Here is a 21,547-nt window from a genome sequence, read left to right on the forward strand (position 1 = left end):
AGAGTAAGTTTCATTCAGCTAAAAGATTTCTTTCAATTTCCTGAGATTTCAAGTCCTAATGAAGGTATTTCTCAAGTACAAAATCTAAAATATACGTAAGCACATATTTATGTTATATCCATTAGTAAACACAATTAATTTTAATATTCTGGCATGTTAAATGCAAAAGATAATTTTGTTAAATGCAAAAGGTTGATACTTGGGACATCCACACTATACAGATCAAACCCTCCAAAGAAAGACATACAGATGGCAAACAGATACATGAAAAGATGCTCATCATCACATCATCAGGGAAATGCAAATCAAAATTACAATGCAATGTCACCTCACACCTGTCAGAATGGCTAGAATCACCCACACACGAAACAACAGGTGTTGGCTAAGATGTGGAGAAAAAGGAACCCTCTTGCAATGCTAATGGAAATGCAAACTGGGGCAGCCACTATGGAAAAGAGGAAGGAGCATCCTTAAAAAGTTAAAAATAGAACTACCCTATGATCTAGCAATCACACTACTGGATATTTACCCAAAGAAAAAAAAATATGGATTTGAAGTGTTACATGCACCCCTATTTTATAGTAGGATTACTTATAATAGCCAAGATATGGAACCAGCCAAGTGTCCACTGACTGATGAATGGATACAGAAGAAGTGAGGTATCTATCTATCTATAGATAGATAGATATAGATATAGATATTCAGCGATAAAAAAGAATGAAATCTTGCCCATTTGCATCAACATGGATGGAGCTGAAAAAAGTCAGCCACAAAAAGACAAATACCATATGATTTCACTCATATGTATAAACAGGCAAATGAGCAGCGGGAAGAGAGAGAGAGAAACCAAGAAACAAACACAACAACAGAGAAAAACTGATGGTTACAGGGGCAGGGGAGGGTTAATTAGGTGATGGGATTAAGGAGTGCACTTGGGATGAGCAATGGGTGATTAAAATAAAAACTTTTTTAAAAAAATGGGAAACAAAAGCAGAGTCATCAGGTAACTCTACCTCCACAGTAAACCTTTAAACTTGGAATTAATATTGGCCCAAGCTATTGTCAGAGAACTAGGACTACTACCAGAACCAACTAAACGTTGGCCTTCCTGACCTATGGTTTTCAATATAGAAAAACCCCTTTATAGCACCAACAGTGGGCATCAAATAAAAACAAAATCCTGAGGTCCAACTTATTAGTACCTAAGCCACAGGCAGACAGGTGGGGTTCCTGCCCCCAGTGTGTCCTCTACACATCTGCATCCTTTGTCTCACCCACATAGGTCACCCACATAGGTCAGATTCCCAAATTAATGACACATTTTCTACTGTGCATATGTTACATACACGCTACTCACTTACATAAAAGCACATGTCTTCAAAGAAGAATTAAAACGTGAGGAGTCTTTATGTCTTTAGTATCTTCTTTAAAAAGAAAGATATTTTTTCCCAAAATCCAAGTGTTTTTAAAATTTCTCAAGTTTTTAAAAAAGCCTCGTTCTGCAAATTGGCTTGTGAGAATCCTTACTGATTTCTTCCAAGCAAGACTAGTTCTTATTAAAATGTTATTTCACTTGCAACCGGTCGATTAAAGAAAATTAATGAATTTTTTGAAAGTGCCTTGGTAACATTTCTATTTGTCACCTGGCATAGACTTTAAAGATTCTAAAACTGAGACTCCAATTGTTAAAAAGAAAAAGCAAAGCCTAGGGCAGCAAGTAAAATTTGTAGTCACCCAGCGCTCCTCAAATCAAGGGAGATGGACCATCTGGTTCCTGGATTGGACAATGCTATAATTTTACACAGTCACCAGTAATATATCAGCTGTGCTTTGCAAGTCGGTGGTATTCTGATAATATTTTAACTTGCTTCTAACAGCTGCAAGTCAAAGCTTTTTATGGTTCTTGCAAATGAAAGCTAGAGTCTTCCCAGTTGGCCTGGTGTGTCTTAATCATTCATCCTAAGCTTACATACTAAAGTTTAGTAAAAGCTCTGTGATGAATGAAGGGCTGATACTTGCTATGTTAGAATAGGCAAGAAAATTAAGATGTCAAATATGTCTTTCAGAGGATGGTTACATTGTTTCATTTTATAAAATTCAATTAAATACATTTCAGTTTTAGCTGATGACAAGATACATTTCAGTTAGAAAAAAACGCTATGCAACATGTTCTTTAAAAGACTAAATTTTCACTTTTTTTTCTTTGTATTTCACAAGGAATATAGGGTAACTTAGAGATGTACCTTTCAGATTCTTTCTTTTAATGACAATCTGAATTGGGAATGAATCTAACGGACCTCATTGATCTGTTAGACTGTTAGACCGTCCAACTAAGAAGCACGTGTCATTACCCCACAAAGCCCATCGGACTACAATGCAGTTAAACTAAAACGTGTATCATGAAATTAAGATACACTTTGGTGCATATATTATTTTAACTTTCATAATTGTACCAGAAAAATAATCTACACAAGTGCAATTAAAGTGTTTCCACTTTACTTTTTATCCCTCTATCAACTAAGACACTATAATGGAGACAGTAATTTTGAGGTTGACGATTAAAGTTTTGTTCAGTGTTTATATATTATCCTTGAACTACCAAAATGTCGTTTAAGCCTTTTGGCATTGCAATGTATGGAAGGTGTCCTACTTTTATAGGAGAATGCTTCAGTGTCTGTCTAGACAGGGTGTGCATGTATGTGTATATGTACATGCAAAAACACATGGATAAACATATGTGCCCAATGAGATATTATATAGAAAAAATTGAAAATAGATCAAGTTTCAAAATGCATTCTATAATTTATTTTTTTAATTTAATTCCATATCACGAACTGTGACATCATGACCTGACCTGAAGTTGGATGCTTAACCAACAGAGCCACCCAGGCGCCCCAGTGTATTCTGTAATTTAAATTGATGAGTGTTCAGTAAGAGTTTAGAAGGATACCCAGAAAGTTACAATTTTGTGGCTAGTTGTCTTAGGCAGAGGTCAAACTGTTTGCAAAAGGACACAGAGTAAATCTTTTAGGCTTTGTGGTACATAAAGTCCCTACCACGACTACTCACCACGACCACTCAACTTTGCCATGCAGCCTGCATGAAAGCAGCCATACGCTATCTATAAACAAATGGGTGTGGATATGTTCCAATAAAGCTTTATTTACTAAAACAGAAATCAGGTTTAGGTTTAGCCCATTGGCCGCTGCTCGCCAACTTTTTGGTAGGCATAAAAATATGCTTATTTTACAATAATGTCTCATACTTTATTACTAATCAACACAATTCTTAATAATAAATATAATTTATACCACTACTTGGAAAACAAAGCATTGGAACCTCGTTTATCTTTATAAGCATCCCAGTGAGATTCTTTGAGAATTCTGTGTGAAAGGCCCTGTTATAGTCCCCACTTGCAGATGAGGAAACTGAGGCTCAAAGAAACTTACCTAAATGCCCAGCAGAGTCCCAAGGGGAGCATGAGCTCCCATCTGCCAGCATTACTTTGCAGCTCACTGTGAGGGAACTCGGTGCTTATGAAGGCACTTGCTGGAAACTGTCCAATGATACATATTTTAAATATTAGATTGTGTCCCAGTCAGGATGCCAATGGGTCTCTTTTCGAGAAGCTAAGCAAGGGGGAAAGAGATGTCAAAGCTGGTGGTGGCATTTGCCAGCAGTGGTGTCACCCAGAGATTGGAAATACAGAGGAGAGGGAAGGAGAGACAACAGGTCTAGATGATGGTCGATCTGTGCTCAAGAGAAAGGGCAGACATAGGAAAAAAGTGGAAGGTAGGCACAAGAAGAGAATAAAGAATCCAGGAAGCCTCCAAAATAGACACAAAGTAATGATTAAATACTCTGCGTTGGGAGGTCTTCTTCAGAGAGGAAGTCGCATCTATCCACAACCATTTTCCCTCTCACATACAGAAAACTTTATAGGCTCCTGTACCTTTGGACTCCCTTAAAAAATCTTTGTATCCCAGACAGACTTTAAAATTGTTCAGTAAATGAAAGAATTTGACGTTCAAAACTCCATGGATTTAACCAGCTGGCTGTAACAAGTATCTTACAGTTTTGCCAAATCTCTCTCTTTATGTGGTACCTTCTGCCCCCCAACGAACAGAGATTACTAAGTGAGGTGATGGCAGTATTTATTAGTTTGATTGTGGCAATCATTTCACAATGTATACATATATCAAATCATTATATCATACACCTTAAATAATACACTTCTTATTTGTTAATTACACATCAATAAAGATGGGGGAAAGAACAATAGTAAAATAAAAGCACCTTTCACCTGAATCCCTGAGCATTATTGAAAACTAAAATTAGGAAAGAGGGGCATATGCGAGGGACGCCTGGATGGCTCAGTTGGTTAAGTGTCCAACCATGACTCAGGTCATGATCTCACATGTGTGGGTTTGAGCCCCGCATCAGGCTCAACATGTCCCCATGTTGACAGCTAGCTCAGAGCCTGGAGCCTGCTTCAGATTCTGTGTCTCCCTCTCTGCTCCTTGCCCACTCACACTCTGTCTCTCTCTCAAAAATAAACATTTTAAAATATTTTAAAAAAAGGAAAGAGAGGCATTTGCTGAACACCAAAAATATCCACCAAAAAGCATTAAGTAGATTAAAATTGCTGACTTGCATCTCATTTAAAGACAAAGCTTACCTAACTGTAAGATGTTTTCATGCCACTCCTTATCACTCTGCCCAAAAAAGGTGCTTACCACTCATCTGAGTAATCAAGAACTCTTGTTCAACTACAGAGACAGATGAAAACTCATGGTATGTTGACAGCTGGAATAAAAGTATGAAATGGTCTTTTTTTTTAAAATATTTATATTTGAGCAAGTGCAAGTGGGGGAGGGGCAGAGAGAGGGGAACAGAAGATCTGAAGTGGGCTCTTGCCACTGACAGAAGCGAGCCTGATGTGGGGCTCGAACTCACAAATGGTGAGATCATGACCTGAGCCAAAGTCAGACGCTCAACTGACTGAGCTACCAAGTGCCCCAGAAATAGTCATTTCTTTAAATGACACTCTGGGCTGGTGTGACTAAAAAACAACCACCGCCACTAAAGTCTAGTTGGAGTTAATTTTTCTCCAAATTAATTCCCCAAAATGAAACACAAAGAACATAAAAATGCAAAGAGTATACCAAATGTGAATGAATTAATTACGGCAAATGGAAAAAATCTAATTCCAAACAAATGACTAACAAAACCTCCACAGAGTGATTCACATCATCTGAAAATTACAGTCATAAACTTTAAGATTAAATCCAAAGCAATTACAATCTAAAAGAGATTAATTTTTCCAAGTTGAGGATATGAAAATTCAGTGCATCTTATCATCAAGTTGCCTGAAAGGAGAGTTAGCCTTGAAAACACATTGCTTTCAAAGTGGCATGGAAATTAAATGTGGGCGAGGGAATCATTTATTATCTTACATTTTGTTCCTCCAAAGACTACCTCCATTCTTCTTTAGATACCCCATCAACCTTGTGATGAAAGAAGATGTTTCTAAGATACAAAGTACAATCGGAAAAGTAGCAGGTGATGCTTGCTGCCTTATTAAAGCGCCTGTTTCCCCTCGGAGTTTGGTGACAATAGTACATAGTAATTCTCTCGGCCTGTGAATGCAGCCCAAACTAACAACAGGTGAGCTCAAAGTGCTTTTCATTTAAAATCCACAGATACCTTTGCAAGTGAGGGAAAGTTATGCACTGGCTGCTATAGGAGATTTATTCAAAAGCCTCCTTGTATGGGGGCGCCTGGGTGGCTCAGTCAGTTAAGCGTCTGACGTTGGCTCAGGTCATGACCTCACGGTTCATGGGTTCAAGCCCCGCATTGGGGCTCTGTGCTGACAGCTTAGAGCCTTGAGCCTGCTTTGGATTCTGTGTCTCCCTCTCTCTCTGCCCCACCCCTGCTTGCGCTCTGTCTCCCTGTCTCTCAAAAATGAATAAGCATTAATAAAAAAAGATTTTATAAAGTCTTCTTGTACTAATGGTTGGTTTTTGCCCAACTACATATGTCCTGATTGATCTACTGTTCGCCATGACCCTCCTATTCCAATGAGACCTCTGGAGAAACCATCTACCAACTTCTTTAATGGCCATTCCTATCCATCCACTCCACACACTGCAGGAGACTTTATAATTTAAGGATTCAGAGGGGGCCAGTGGCAGCTAAATTACAACTTCCCCATTCCATATTTCATTTCCCTCTCCACCTGCTGTTCTTAGTGGATAAGGAAATATAAAACTGCGAAATAAACATCTATTTGACTTTAGACAGTTTGGTGCCTGATAGCATATCCCATGTTGTTCTATCCTGAAAGCATTCTTCTCTTCTTACTTTTATAACTTTCCCCCCCAAAATCAGTTCCTCCTGCTGTTTTCTAGGGGTTTTTTTTTCTGTTCCCAGAAACCTTTTGCTGGCATAGACAAACTGTAATTGTCCCTTAGAAAATGTATTCAGGATGTTTCCAATTACCTATGCTCCATTTCTGACCAAACGGTCCTGGTAATTAGGCAGCGTAAGAACTGCGCGGTCTGGAGTGTTTCTCTCTGCCTACTCCAGAATGTCTTGACTCCAGGACCAGATCCAATGAGTAGGTTGAGCTCACTGACTTCATTACTAGGGTCCTTGCTCTAGTCTTTGATGTGAAGGGTAAGACACAAGGCTGCTAATGAAACATGAAAAAATGGGTGCAGTTGGATAAGCGTGCATGTGGAGAGGCTGACAACATCAGAACCGTGCAGATTTCTCCTTTGATGTGAAACCTTCAGTCTACTCTAGACACTGCTGGGCTGGCCCCTCTTCTAAAAGACATAACGCTTTTAAGATTTCAAATCCACTGCTGATGAATTTTTCACATGGCAAGCTTCAATAGTAACCAAGTTCTAAAAGGGCTTTTACTCATGTTGAAAGTTAAGTTAAAACTGTTGATCTCTGGATGGGTTTTGATGGAGCCAGCTAAAAAGGAATAGCTTGGGATTTCTTTAGAAAATGACTTACTGACTTAACACTGAGTTCTGCTGCTCAGTCTTTTCATTGTTTTCTTTTTTTTTTTTTTTTGTATTTTTATATGGATGTTTCCAGCTTGTGGTGATTTCTATATGGGTTTTTAATAGCTATATCATCATCAGGGAATTTAGACCCTTCATTTGTGCTTCCTAAATAGTAGGCTTTTCCCTGTATTACATGTGGAGTTATTTGTATCTGTATCCTTTCCTACAAGATACTTGAGGCAAGAGTATTCTTTTCTCATGAGCCCTCAAAGTCTCACCAGGCAGTGGGAAAGGGAAAGGTAGGAATAAACATACTTTGCTTGTTCATTTTGCTTTAGGAATTTTCCTTGGTGAATTACATACAATAAACCACTTCATACTGAGAACAAACCTATGATGTAAGTGGTATTGCCCTCATTTGCAGCTCAAGACATTTAAGCCTCGAAAAGCTCAAATAATTTGCCCAAGGTTTGGAAGCTAGCTATTAATAGAGGCAGATAAAAACTGTAATCCATCTCTTAAAGAAGTCACTGGAAACATGTTTATTAAATATATTGTAAAAATAAAATTGAGCATTCTTTGGTAACATGTTATTTGATAAAATTTTTAAAAGCAATAGCAAAATGGTAATAGTCAGGATGACCTATGGAATTTTCAGATGACAAACAGCCCCAAAGGTTTATGTCTCACTGAGACTAGGTCGAGCGTGGGTTGGTAAGGGGCTCTGTCTTTCATAATCCCTCGAGAATTCAGGCTGGCTGGTTCCCTTCTCAAGGCAAAATCACAGTCTAGCTATTGAAACTCCCACCTGGAAGCAAGACACATCATTTCCACTCACATTTCATAGAGAAATATGTCACATAATCATACCTAACTTAAGAAAAGGAACAGTGAAATAAAATTCTACCATGTGCCCATAAAGAAAACAACCAATACATTTGTGAGCAGCTCTACCAACCAGTGAGTGTGTCTACCTATGATACAAAAGGCACTGGAAAGATAAATTATACTCCTCATGTATTTACACTCCTGCCTTGAAAGTTACTTGAATTGGGGCACCTGGGTGGTTCAGTCAGTTGAGCGACGGACTTTGGCTCACGTCATGATCTCGCCATTCATGAGTTCAAGCCTCACCTCTGGCTCTGGGCTGACAGCTTGGAGCCTGGAGCCTGGAGCCTGCTTCAGAATCTGTGTCTCCCCGTCTCTCTGCCCCTCCCCTGCTCGTGCTATCCCTCTCTCTTTCTCAAAAATAAATATTAAAAAAGAAAGTTACTGTATCAAGTAGCTCTGGCTTCTTGTAGGCTCTTGCACTAAGACATTTGGAGACTCTTTATTCTTGGACAACAAAGTTATGGACTTTATTGGGTTTTAAGAGTGTCTTTAAAAAAGGTGAAATAGACCTTGAGACTGTCAATAGTTGACCCTTTTTTGCATTCTGTGATTCAGTGCACTAAATCTCTCTAAACCCACAGAGTATCTCCGGCTTCCCTCCTGGCACACAGGTCTCTGTTAGACCAATCTGCTTAGACTCCAAGCCTGTGTGGTTATCACTTGCAAGACGAAATGTGTTATCACTCAGGAAAGGATTAATTCCCTATTTTTGTCATTTTGTCTGATATTTGGGAAAATTGCCAGTGAGGATGATTCTTAACACATAGGAGGACATTATTGAAGTATTGATTATAAAGATAGTAAGATTAAATGGAATAGAAGTTGAATCAGATGAGCCTGGCATCAGACAAACCACACAACTGTGCTCTTGGAGTGACTTCAGAGATGACCAGAGGGCAGGGCTTATTGAATAATTACCTAAAGCCCAAATCTGGGCTTCTACTTCTGAATCTCGGCTGCATGGAAATGAACACGACAGAACAGATCATGATAAGGTTCATTCTGTGAACACCAACATTTACTAATTACAAGGCAAATAGTAAAACCTGGAATTAAAGAATTATGAAATGACAATGATAAAATTGCAAGAAATTTTCAGAGCAAAGGATACCAATTTTCTGCAACTACATTTATGTTGAACACATGCATCTTATAATCACACAACAGAAGGAAGGCAGGAGGTGAAGCGAAGACAAAAGCTCAAAGGTACAGTGTGGCTGGTTTCTAAATCCCAGGGACATCGGTAGACTGGGGTGGGTGGCCAGAACCGTTGTACTGAAATCAGATTATAGACTAAAAAGCTTAACATCATTAGAAAGGAGGAGGTCAATACACAAAGTGTTCACCGTGCCCCTCTTTCCTCGCAGGACAATCTACATCCAGGGCAGAACCAATGAAAAGATCCCCCATTACCCTAGGGAAGCAGGATTACAATGTCTTCTCAGGTAATGGCTCAGTTTTCCCAAGGACAATAGCTAGCAAAATCCGATGCTCTTGGCATCTAATGTATATCAGCCAGGAGCATCTAATGTAGCTAATTCACTCAAGTTAAATGGACACATTGCATTGTAAATTTTTTTCCATGTCTTGGAAAAGGTAGCTCATTGTTCTTAGCTCTATAATAAATGTCTGATAGTACAGACACCTGCTTTCTCATGTGTAGGAAATCCTTCCAGCATGTTATTGTCTAACATCTGGATAATGCCAATTTTTTAAACAACCTAACCATTTAGCTACAAATTTAATTTCCTCCTAAAATTGATCCACTTAGCGGTAACCACATAACCTCAGAAATAACTTGCGTGCTCTTCTTTCTCCTAACCAAAATTATGCCAAAATAGGTTTGAGGGGAGCAAAAGAAAAAAAAAAGATTTTTTTTTAAATTTCAGGAGAACTGAAAAGAAATACGTTTTATTAACAAAAATATGCCTTAAAGTATAAATTACCTTCTCATGAAAAGAATTCAATTTATGATTCAACAGAAAAATATGTGCCCTGGGTAATCTGAGAAATCTGCATCTGCACAGGCTCCTGAGAATCAGAAACCAAACCGAGCTGTCGGAACTATTATGCAAAGCAAAAATGACTCACAAAGTAGGCAATTTCCTAGAGCAAATTAAAATGCAATAGCAGGCATTTCATGAATATTTGAGAGTTCTCTTTTTCTCAATGACAGGCACCTGCGTTTCTTTCACTCCTTTTGCTGCTCAAACCACACTGAATAAATGGTGCTAAACCTTTACTCCAAAGGTGCCTGTGAAGCACAACAGAGATGCACTTTTCGGGCGAGCTGTCCTGGGTTTTTCCAAAGATATTTAGACAGAAGCGTTGAGAAAAAAAGTAATCGTTATGAATAAGCGAATGCGCTTCCTGAGCATGCCAGCAGCATCAGTGGAAGGCATTATACTTACTTGTGATACTGTTCTAGACTTTCACAAAGGGCTGACTCTCTGATCAGGTGCTGAGTTAAATGAAGGTTCACCCTTTCTTTTGTACTCAATGGCATTTTTGGTCAAGGAAAACATCACCAGGGGTGCCTGGGTGGCTCAGTCAGTTAACCTCACTCTTGGTTTTGGCTCAGGTTGGATCTCATGATTTTGTGAGTTCAAGCTCCGAATCAGACTCTGCGCTGACAGTGCAGAGCCTGCTTGGGGGTCTCTGATTCCCTCCCTCTCGCTGGCCCGGCCCAGTCACACTGTCTCAGTCTCTCTCAAAATAAATAAGTAAACTTAAAAAGAAACAATCAGCAGGTCCGTGTGTGGGTCCATGTTAAGCACAGTATGTTATCTGAGAGCCAGCAGTAACCCAGCTCTCATCGTTGTAATAACTACTGTATTTATTTAGTATTTATGCTAAATTAAAAAAATACTTCATTTTTGAAAGCAGCTTGTAACCTATCAGTCCCAGATTCGGTGCCTGGTAAATAACAGCCACTAATGTTTTTCCACCTTGAAAGGTTTGCCGTTCCGGTGAACTCATGTTCTTTTAGTCTTCAGGTCTAACTCAAATGACCTGGACCAGTGGACACCTTCTAAATTAAATGCACCTGTTGACTTCTCCTCCTCCGTCCACTCCACCACTCGGCATGGGCTGGGTTTACCTTGCCTCGCTCCTGCTCCCGAGGTTTTTCTCTGTCATCATCCATCTTCCATCTTGCTGGTGAAGCCATCCTCCTACAGGGGACCATGCAGCCCCCTTGCTTTCAAGTCTTCAGGGATTTCACATTAATGGGGTGAACCCCAAACATACACATTCTCCAGCTTTAGCACCGGCCGGGGTCTGTCCTCAGGCTTTATGCTAAAAACTTTTACCCCTGATTCCACCACTCCTCACCCCCACCTAGACTGTCTTGCTTCTACATTTCCCATAGACGTCTATGAAGATACTTCTCCCCCAGCCTCAGAAAGGTTAGCACACCACCCTTGGCCACCTCTGCTGGGGCTCTAATGTTGTACAGTTTGCATATAATACATCTCAGCACCATCATTTCTGCCCTTCACTCCAGACCTTCAAAGGCATTCCATCTGTCTCAGAATAAAACCCAGCCTCTGTGGCTCAATGTGATTCCAGCCCCCGCTTCTCCTCGGACTTGATCTTGTATCATGCCACCCTCTCTATTTTCTTTGGCCACATCAAAGGCTCCCCGCCTCGGCTTCACCATGCCAAGCACATTCCCATTCACCCTGGGCACCATATACTCCCATTGCCAGAAATGCTCTTCTCCAGATACTGACTGAAAGCCCTGCTTTCCACGTCCCTGTGTTTTTTATTGACACATCACCCATTGATAAGGCCTTCCCTGACCACCCACGTCTAAATAACAACTATTTGTCTCTGTTCCCAGGCAATCCCAACTTCCCTGCCCTGTACTTTTCACCACTGCACTATTGCCAACTGATGTCATATTGTCCACTCTTGAACATTCCTTCTAAAATTACACCTCCAGGAGCGCCTAGATGGCTCAGTTGGTTGATTTTAGCTCAAGTCATGATCTCAGGGTCATGGAATCAAGCCCTGTGTGGAGCTCCACACAGAGGGTGGAGCCTGCTTGAGATTCTCTCTCTCTCTCTCTCTCTCTCTCTCTCTCTCTCTCTCTCTCTCTCTCTCTCTCCCCTGCTCACACACACACTCTCTCTCTCTCTCTCAAAAAAATACACTCCTCACCACTCTTATTCTCTTATGCTGCTTATTTCTTCTCAGCATTTATCATCTACTGACAATTCTATATGACTCACTTATTTTGTTTATTTTCTCTCTTCCCTCCTAGCATATAAGCCTATGAGTCCAGAAGCTATATTCCTGTATTCCTAGCCTGTTAGAAAAGTGCATAACACATAGTAGCCACTCAATTCATATTTGTCAAATGAACGACTACTATATTTCTCAAGTTTGCTATCTCCTGACTAAATCACTTAGATTTCTAACATACAGAAGACATTACTTTTTCATATGCCCAATGATATACACAGTAGTTGGGAGAGAGAAGAGATTTATTCAGGTGCTTATAAAACATAAAAACATTTCAGATCTTGGTCAAGCCCTTCTAAAAAGGAAAAGTAATCATTTTTGTACATAGTTCTAAAAATATTCCACATGTCAGAGCAGGAAAAAAACAATCTTTTAAGAATACAAATTCAGCTCATATTTGGAATATCCTCTACTCTACTGGCCTTTATCAAAACTGACTAACCAAAAAGAAAAAAGTAAACAAATCATAATCTAGAGATCTGTAACACTTACATATTCATATCCATATGATTGATCATAATATTGAAGTCCCACTGACTGAAGCATTGGAGTAAATATATTTAGCGAGTTGAACAATGGGGTTTTTTAAATTGTTATTTCAAAGGTGTTTCATCATAATCCCAAGGATCCTACAGTATTTAGGGAAAGGAAGAATTGGTTTTCACTTTCTTTGACTAAAAGACTTGAAAACTTGGGTATGGTACCTAAGCTCTGAGATGGGACAAGGAATAAAGAAACTATCACCAAATTAAGGAACGATCAATGGAGGCAAAAGAGGAAAGAGAAGGACACTCTAACCCAACCCTCACAACGTCAATCCAAAAGGCTGAAAGCTTGCTCAAGACTTCCAAGTATGTGATGGCAGAGACGCTCTTGGACTTCGGTTTCCTACCTTTCTACTGCTTCTTATACTTCTCAAGGGCACATCACACAGAGGGATATAAACCGACCAGCCCTAGTCTGGAGTCCTGAACACACTCTCGGCTTCTAAAAGCACATCTACTATAGTCTGAATGAAAAGAAATTTAGAGCCAGGGTATTTAAACAGAAACCACCATCCTTATAAAACGGGTTATGGAACCATTAATTGTCTGCTTAGAGCCTCAATTCTAAGACCTCTAGGGCACCATTTCAAAAATTAAAGCTTAAAAGATGCACTGGTGGCCTGGAAAAGTTATTGCAGCCTCCAGAAATGTCTAACCTTCCCATAGGGGAATGAGAGTGCACACGGGGAAGCTGGCCTCATATAGAAAAGTCATCTTTCACCTCTTCTTTTCTTCTGGACATGCCAGTTTAGTGACGCTTTGAGCGATCTCCTAATAGCTACCTACTTAGTGAACTCAGTTTTTCCAATTGGAATAAATCCTACTGGAATAATATAAAAGCAATATTTCCCAAGAGAAAATAAATGATTTTTTATCGACTAGCTGAAAATCTTTAAAACCATCTACCAACTGCACAACATAACGAGTTTTGCAAATCCTCAAAATGAATGAACTCCTTATGGAATACGTTCTGTAGGCTTAAGAGAGAGCTCCTAACCCTTAGCTAACACCATCCTGACAGTCCTCTCCAGGCCCTGGGTGGGCTTGGGGTCATGAAAACCAGCAAACCTACTGAACTACAGCCAATAAACAGGTTTCTCCCATCTGAACAACTGCCTACACCAAGACCAACTAGCTATAGGAAACAACCCAGACAGTAACTGCACCCAGTAACAACCAGAAAAAGACAACAAGATAAAGGAGAGTAACTACAAGGTGGGATTTTCAGGAACAGGAATAATGGGGCTATTTTATAATAGTAACCCAGCCAATTCTCACTGGATGCAGACTCTGTTTTAGCAAATTTGTGTCATTGCAAAAATTTCTCTGTAACCACAAAATCAGTGCCCACCACACTTACAGTCACACACATGCATAGAGCAGCAAAATTCTGAGTTACAGCACATCCAAGTTTCAGCTGAGCTGGTACAAAGCAACTCTTTACCTTGTTTTAGCTCTCATGACATAAACAAGTGACCTGTAGTGCCCACTTTTTATTTATTTATTTTTTGCATTTTGTGTTTTTTGGTGACTTGGCTGTTTCACGTGACCCTCAAGTGCAGTGTTGGGGTGCTGTCGTCTGGTGTCCCGAGAGCAGGAAGGCTTGATGTACCTTACTGGGAAACCATGTGTGTTTGCTAAGCTTCATTCACACCTGGGCTATTGTGCTGTAGACAGTGAGTTCAGTGTTAATGAATTAAAAATATATGGTATCTATAAATACACAAAACAAAAAAAAGTTATATATTTGATGGTTGATAAACCGTTGAGAGCAGAGGCTCACTGAACCTAACTGCATTTCCCCCAGGACAGAAGTTCAATGTTCACTGATCAGGGTGCACAGATACTTTATAGAACATAACTACATAATAATGAGGTTGAGTCAAGGCCAAAGGACTTTTTCTAGGCCACGGCTAATATGAAATGGTAGCTAGCTAGTATGCTACTGTATTAATTGTATCACTATAAAATGTTATGAAAATTATAGCTTCTTTTAGTAAAATCTTAATTCCAGCACAACTCCCTTTGGATTCCTTTTAAATCCCTTTCCATCAAATGTGCCTTGGAATAAACTATAGCAGCAAAACACATTATGACACTGGCCTGTTTTTTTGTTACCTAATTAACTGTCACTATTCATTTCCCACACAGAGAGATACAGATTTATAGTGTAACGAAGGAAAACTGAATTAGGGTAGACGTAACTGGGCATTGTGCCCTGGCCGTGTATTTACTAGTTATATGAAGCTCAACAAATAACTTTACTTCTCTATTCCTCAGCTTCCTAAAGTTGTCTGAGGAATAAAATATAAATACTATACTGAAAACTATGCATGAGTAGCATATAGTGGAGCTCAAAGTTCTTTTCTTTTAGTTTATAACTAGGCATATTGTTATCTTTCTTGTTAAGAATAACTGGTTTTTATTTCCAGCTCAAGACTTCGGCCATTTTTTACTCTTCCAATTTTTGAGTGAGTGTTCACGGATGAACAAATTGTAATGGAATGTCTATTCTCTATCATACTGTGGGCTTATCACCAAAGGGACACACTGTTGAGTAAGACACAGTATTTATCACCTGAAAGGATATAATCCACTGAAGGAAAGAAAAAAATTAAAAAATTAAAGGTATCATTTTTTAATGAAGTGGTATCATGTTAAGAGATACACAGAATACTATAAATCATACAGAATGGGTAGCAGGGGATGGAAAAATATGGTTAAAAAATCTTTCCATAAAAATTCAATTTAATATATCTTGATGTGTGAGTAGAAAACAATCAGGAAAGTCAAGAGACATTTCAAACAAGATAGCAGCCTACACAAGACCTATTAATAGTCTCTAATGTAACAAAATTAGCATAAACATATTTTAGCAACTACTTCAAGGTTGGAACGTCTAACAGGTCATGCTGCGTTGAGAGCAGAAGGCCTGTGGGGAACTTCTGCCAAGGGTGCCATAGCCAGGTGACTGCAAAAGGGCCAAGGCCCTGGACTACCCTCCTGGGTGGGAGCAGCCTGAGGGGTCTATGTTCCTGAGGAAGGAGAAGAGTTCCATTAATGCTCATCTGACAATAATGTCACGGAGTTTAAATGCAACGTAGACCTGGGCCTGGAGATCAGACTGGAGACGTACAAACTGAGGCTCCAACACTATTTCTCTCAGCTATACTGTTCATCATAATAGGAACACAGTCCGTGGACCAAAACTACCAGAAGTGTGAACAGTTTGGGCCTTTAGACAGTGTATAGCCGCCACTATCTTAAGGAGAGTAGTTGAAATGCATTTTACTCGTTGATTAACACTAGTCAGGTTCATCACATGTGCACCATGTCCAAGTACAGCCGGCCTGATGGGCCAGCAGGCAAGACAGCCATTTGGATAAACAAGCCGTGTAGTAATTAGGGAGACAAGGAAAAACAAAACAAAACTGGACCATATACTATCTCTTGGGCAGAAAACAACTCATGCTATGAAATGCCACTGAACGTAATTTGGACTTCTTTCTGGCTCTCCTTCCTGACTCACTTGGTCCTTTCAAGACTGTGCACCTCCTCAGTGTTATCAGTCCTGTAAAACAAAACATTTCCTCTGCACATGTGCGGAGGGACTTGCAGAAGTGAGTTCAGGTCAACCTGGAGAAAGTCACCCTTTTGAAATATATTTGAAATCTTAAAAAATAAAGTCTCATTGTAGTTTAGTTTTTCCCACCTTCTGTTTCTTGTTTATTTAGAAAACAGCGACCATAGCTGGCTTTAAAGAACTTAAGTAAGAAGCCATCAGCCTCAAATAAAAGTGGTCATTGCAAAGAGAATGCCCAGGCAAATTCACACGGGGAGATGTTCAGAGGGACAAATTACTGAAGTTGTTTGTAGTTGACAATCACAGATAGTAGGGGCAAGTTAAACATGGAGCCCGGAATTATCTGAAGAATAATTACAGAATGACCAAGCTAAGTCCAAAAGCAGTGCAATTATTAAACAAACAAACGAACAAAAAATACATGGTTCTTTCAAAAGTCAAATGCTTGCTTAAGAACTTAAATAATCAGCACATACATCAGCACATATTTTGGAAATGGTGAAGGACTACACAAACCATTCATCAAGTTAATGAATGCCAAAGAGAACTGAAACTAACAACTATTAGTTGTTACTATCACTTAAATGCTCATTATAAGAATAATGATTATTGGGGCGCCTGGGGGGCTCAGTTCATTAAGCATCCGACTTTGGTTCAGATCATGATCTCATGGTTCGTGAGCTCAGGCCCTGTGTCGGGCTCTGTACTGACAGCTTAGAACCTAGAGCCTGCTTTGGATTCTGTGTCTCCCCTCTCTGCCCCTCACCTGCTCATTCTCTCTCTCTGTCTCTCTCTCTCTCTTGCTCTCTCACTCTCTCTCTCTCTCTCTCAAAAAGTAAATACTACAAAAACATTTTAAAGAATAATGATTATTATTTATTGATGCTAATTATCAGGGCAAAATACCTCTTAAGCATTTTCATACAGAATTAAGTAATCTTTTAAAAGTCACTAAAGCCTCTACTATTGGCAGATCAACACATTATCAGTAGCTCTTCCTTCCAAAAATTTTGAGATTTACATCTTGCATTTGTAATAGGAACAGAATAACAAAAAACAGCAATGATGACTGGAAGCTGAAGCATAAAGCTCCAACATTAAATATATATATTTGTATCTTGCTCCATGAACACAAAAAAAGTGTATTAATAGACACTGGAAATTCTTTTCCTTGCTAAGCATCCCAACCAAAGGATTAAAATTTTAGTAACATAATATCAATAATTAAAAATACCAGCTATATTTATTTATTGTGTACCAGCAAGAGAATATATTCAGATCACATGACTGTTAACTTCTAGTTGCTATAATCAGAGTAGATACTCTAAACATTTCCTTTCTATTAGAAAATGAGGAGGAAGACTGGAATGAATAAATTAGCAATTTTCTCAGAAATATGGCAGAGAATGCATTTTATTTGGTGATAGAGGTAAAACACTGTTTGCATGTACTCTAAAATAAAAGCTATACAATTTCAGCAGGACTTTCAGTATGGACTCCCCACAGGTCACCCAGATCTTGGACACCAGATTTCAACGGTCCACATTTGACAGGTGAACAACGGCCATGGCATTTGAGTTCTAAAAGGAGAAAGAGTAGATACTCCACCCAAAGGAGACACGGAGGAACCCAGTGACTATACCATGAACCATAACTGGCAACCATAACCACAAAGCGGGTTTTGTTATCTCCCTGGGGGATTTTGTAGGGGAACAAAACAGGAATGAAACATTACACAGAAAAAAGTAGATACAATTTTAGAATGATAATCACATACTTTAAAATACTTTGATCTAAGTCATATTTTCTGTATGTCCTCTCCTCTCTCATCATTATCTGCATATTTGCTTGAAAACAGACCATTTTTCCATATTTATCTGGCTCCTGTGGTGCAGTCTCTACCTGAACTCTTAATCCTCCCTTTGTGACATAAATCCAGTCGCTGTGGAAATCATCCCATGCCACTGACAGAGGATTACAGCTTCGTGCAGGCAAGATGCAGCCAGAACAACAGATGAATACTACTTGGCAACCCAAAGTCTGGAGCAGGAAGTGCTGAGAAAAGAAATTATCATATAAATGGTGAAGTCACTGCAGCCATAGAACTAGAGTAACACACCATTACCAAAGGCTGAGGCTGATACTTGTGATAAGTGTTCCTTAAACTAAGGTTTGCGGGCAACATCAAATTATCACTAAGAAATTTCCAGGCACGTCTAAATTATTACTAGGGGACCTAATGTGGTCGAAGACCCTGTCTTCAGTATTCCTTGCAAGGGGTAACAATTCCAACTCTCTTACTTAGAAGCTATGAGGTCTTGGACCAATGAAGACAACACAAACTTTACAAGGTAAGTTAAACTAAGTACCTGGCTCTGGGCATGGAAAAGAGTGAGGATTCTGGACTGATGGAATTTTCATTTGAGGGGGCACGTGGGTGGCTCAGTGTCTGACTTTGTTTGGCTCAGGGCATGATCCCACATTTTGTGGGATCCCCACGTCAGGCTCTGCACTAGCAGGGCTTGGGATTCTGTCTCCCTCTCTCTCTCTGGCCCTCCTCAGCTTATTCTCTCCCCCAAAGTAAATAAATAAAAATAATTTTTTAAAAAGAACTATCATTTGTGGAACACTTGGGGTCATCTCTCATGTTACCCAGGTAACAATGCGTATTCCTTTTTAAGGCATCCTGATTATTTAAGTTTGTCTTCATCTGTTAATTTAGGCATCAAATGCCCTTGTCCTCATTATTCATGGATTCCATAACGTGAATCTGCCTACTTACTCAAGCCTATGTGTGCCCTCAAACAAACACTCACGGCACTCTCACACTCATTGGTGGACATGCACGGATGGGCGGAAAATTTCAGCCACCCCATGCGCACCTTCCAAACTAAGGTTGAACTAGGCAGTGCTGTGTCTTCTTGAGTCAGCCCGATCTCACACTGCAAACCAGTGTCCCTTTGCAGCCTATCTAATCCCACCGCATTTGCATCTTTGCTTTTCATTGGTGACTTCGCTGTTTCAACTGTAGCACTCAAGTGCCTTCTCACACTCGCTCCTAACTACAAGAAGGCTGTGATGTGCCTTACAAGGAAAACACATTTGTTAGAGAAGTTTCATTCAGCACACGTTATAGTGTTGTATGTGAGGTCAATGCCAATGAATCAACAAGAAGGTACATCCAGAAAAAGGAAGAGGAAATTCTCAGATCTCTTTGTGAGGCTGGTCTGGAAAGTGCTAAAGTCACATTCATAGCAGATTAATTTGTGGGTTTCTGAGATGACTTTTTTTAAAAATTAAAAAAAAAAAAAAAGCATAGTGGACAGCACAGTGGTATGGTTGAAAGCCAAAGAAATGTATGGCCATGTTACCTGGCATCAAGAAAATGTTAACTCCATCTCAGTTACTGCATCATTATAATTATAAAAAATATTGTATAAAATTAATTATAAGAAATATTTCTTTATGTATTTACGTTTATATATAGAAACTTATACAAGGTTATGAACTTAACAGTGGATGCAATGCTGTTACCAGAGGCTCACAGGAACTTAACCTTCTGTTTCTCCTAGGAGCAATGACGCCAGTAGCAGTTAATTCACTGTTGGGGGGATGTTATGCAACACAAACAACACACAAAATGAGAAGGAACTATATGTAGAATCTTTAAAGACCATCTACCAATTCAAATCTCTACTATACTGCAAAGACTTCCCAGATACAAATACAAGGCACCAAGTTAGATCTGAATTTCTGATGAACAATAAAAAATGTTTTAATATAAATACTCCCCATTCAATATTTGAAACTCAAGTTTAACCAAGCATCCTGTATTACTTTTTTAAAATTTTTTTATGTTTGTTTATTTTTGAGAGAGAGAGGGTGTGTGCACGCGCAAGTGAGGGAGAGGCAGAGAGAGAGGGAGACAGAATTGGAAGCAGGCTCCAGGCTCTAAGCTGTCAGCACAGAGCCCGACACGGGGCTCAAACCCACGAACCTTAGGATCATGACTTGAGCCAAAGTCAGACACTTAACCAACTGAGCCACTTGGGCACCCCAAGCATCCTGTATTCTTATTTGCTAAATCTGGTACTGCATTAGGGCCAAGCCATCTCTTACCCTACATATCTAAGTAACAACCATCCTCAATTTCAACACTTTCATCTCTAATCCAATAGAACTTTTTAATTTAAAGGTCTCACTCTTTGCTGTCAGATTGACTCTTTTCTCTCTCCTATTCAAAATCTTCCAGCACTTTGGTGCTATATTCTTTCTTTAGTTTATGTATTGAAGAATAATGAACTATACAGTTTTGTAGGTTTACTTTCCTTGAGAATTTGTCCTCCCCGAAATGTAAAATACCAACTTCATTCCTGAGAGAATACTACATTAAAGAGAAAAAATACAGGTGCTAAATCTAAAGGGTTAATCTTACTTCTCAAAAAGTACAAGTGATTATATATCTCAACATAAATATGAAAATGTCAATGTTGTCTATCTAAAAATGTAATAAATGCTCTAAACTGGTGCTATTTAAAAACACGATACATAAGACATCATCACTGAACTTCCTAGCATTCAGTGTGCTAATTCTATCTAAATAGAAATTATCACGTGTACCACTTGCTTTATACCACTCCAGCCCTAGAATTCCTATGAGGCCCTTCTCTCATCTGTAAGGATGTTCCCCCCAAGAGTCCACAGTGACAGCCTCCAGAATGAGGGTCCGCTGTATACACAAAAGGAACGGACACCTGTCCGTAATGGGCATGACCACTATCACCCATATCCATTTCGCCTCTACTTCCTGGCACAAGGGAAATTCTTTTCTCAGGCTAGGTTCACTGTGACCAGTGTCATCAGCGAGGAAGTGCCCTGTGCCATTTCTGAATGGAAGCATTTAACTGCCGGTGCTCAACCCTCCAGCCACTCTTCCCTGCCACAGTGACTGCGAAACCACGGGCTCTCAAAGGGGACTCATGAGAATGGCCTGATCGGCCATGCCAGCACACGGAGGACAGCTGTGCAGAGCAGGGGCGAGTGAGCTATGACCCTTGGCCAATCCCATTTGCAGGCTGTTCTTCATGGTCCACTGGCTAAGAATGTTTTTCACATTTGATATGTAATATGTGAAAATGACTCTTACCCTTCTAGCCAGAAGAGTTACTAAATTTTGCCCCTTACCTCACAATGCTTAAAATATTTACTCTCTGGCCTTTGACAGAAAACTTTGCTGACTCTCGCCCCAGAGATTCACCCAG

At 39.6% G+C, this 21,547-nt stretch overlaps 1 protein-coding gene and 1 long non-coding RNA gene across 2 annotated transcripts in view; one reads left to right on the forward strand and one right to left on the reverse strand.

The window, feature by feature from the left end:
* Nucleotides 1–21,547, reverse strand: part of GPC6 (glypican 6) — a 1,091,050-nt gene that overhangs the window by 827,872 nt on the left and 241,631 nt on the right. The window lies entirely within an intron of this gene.
* Nucleotides 18,327–20,071, forward strand: LOC115289383. Its single transcript, XR_003907598.1, has 2 exons — nt 18,327–18,637; nt 19,859–20,071. It is a non-coding gene; the product is annotated as an uncharacterized LOC115289383 (long non-coding RNA).

The sequence above is a fragment of the Suricata suricatta genome, chromosome 4, assembly GCF_006229205.1.
Source record: "Suricata suricatta isolate VVHF042 chromosome 4, meerkat_22Aug2017_6uvM2_HiC, whole genome shotgun sequence".
Lineage (NCBI taxonomy): Eukaryota > Metazoa > Chordata > Mammalia > Carnivora > Herpestidae > Suricata > Suricata suricatta.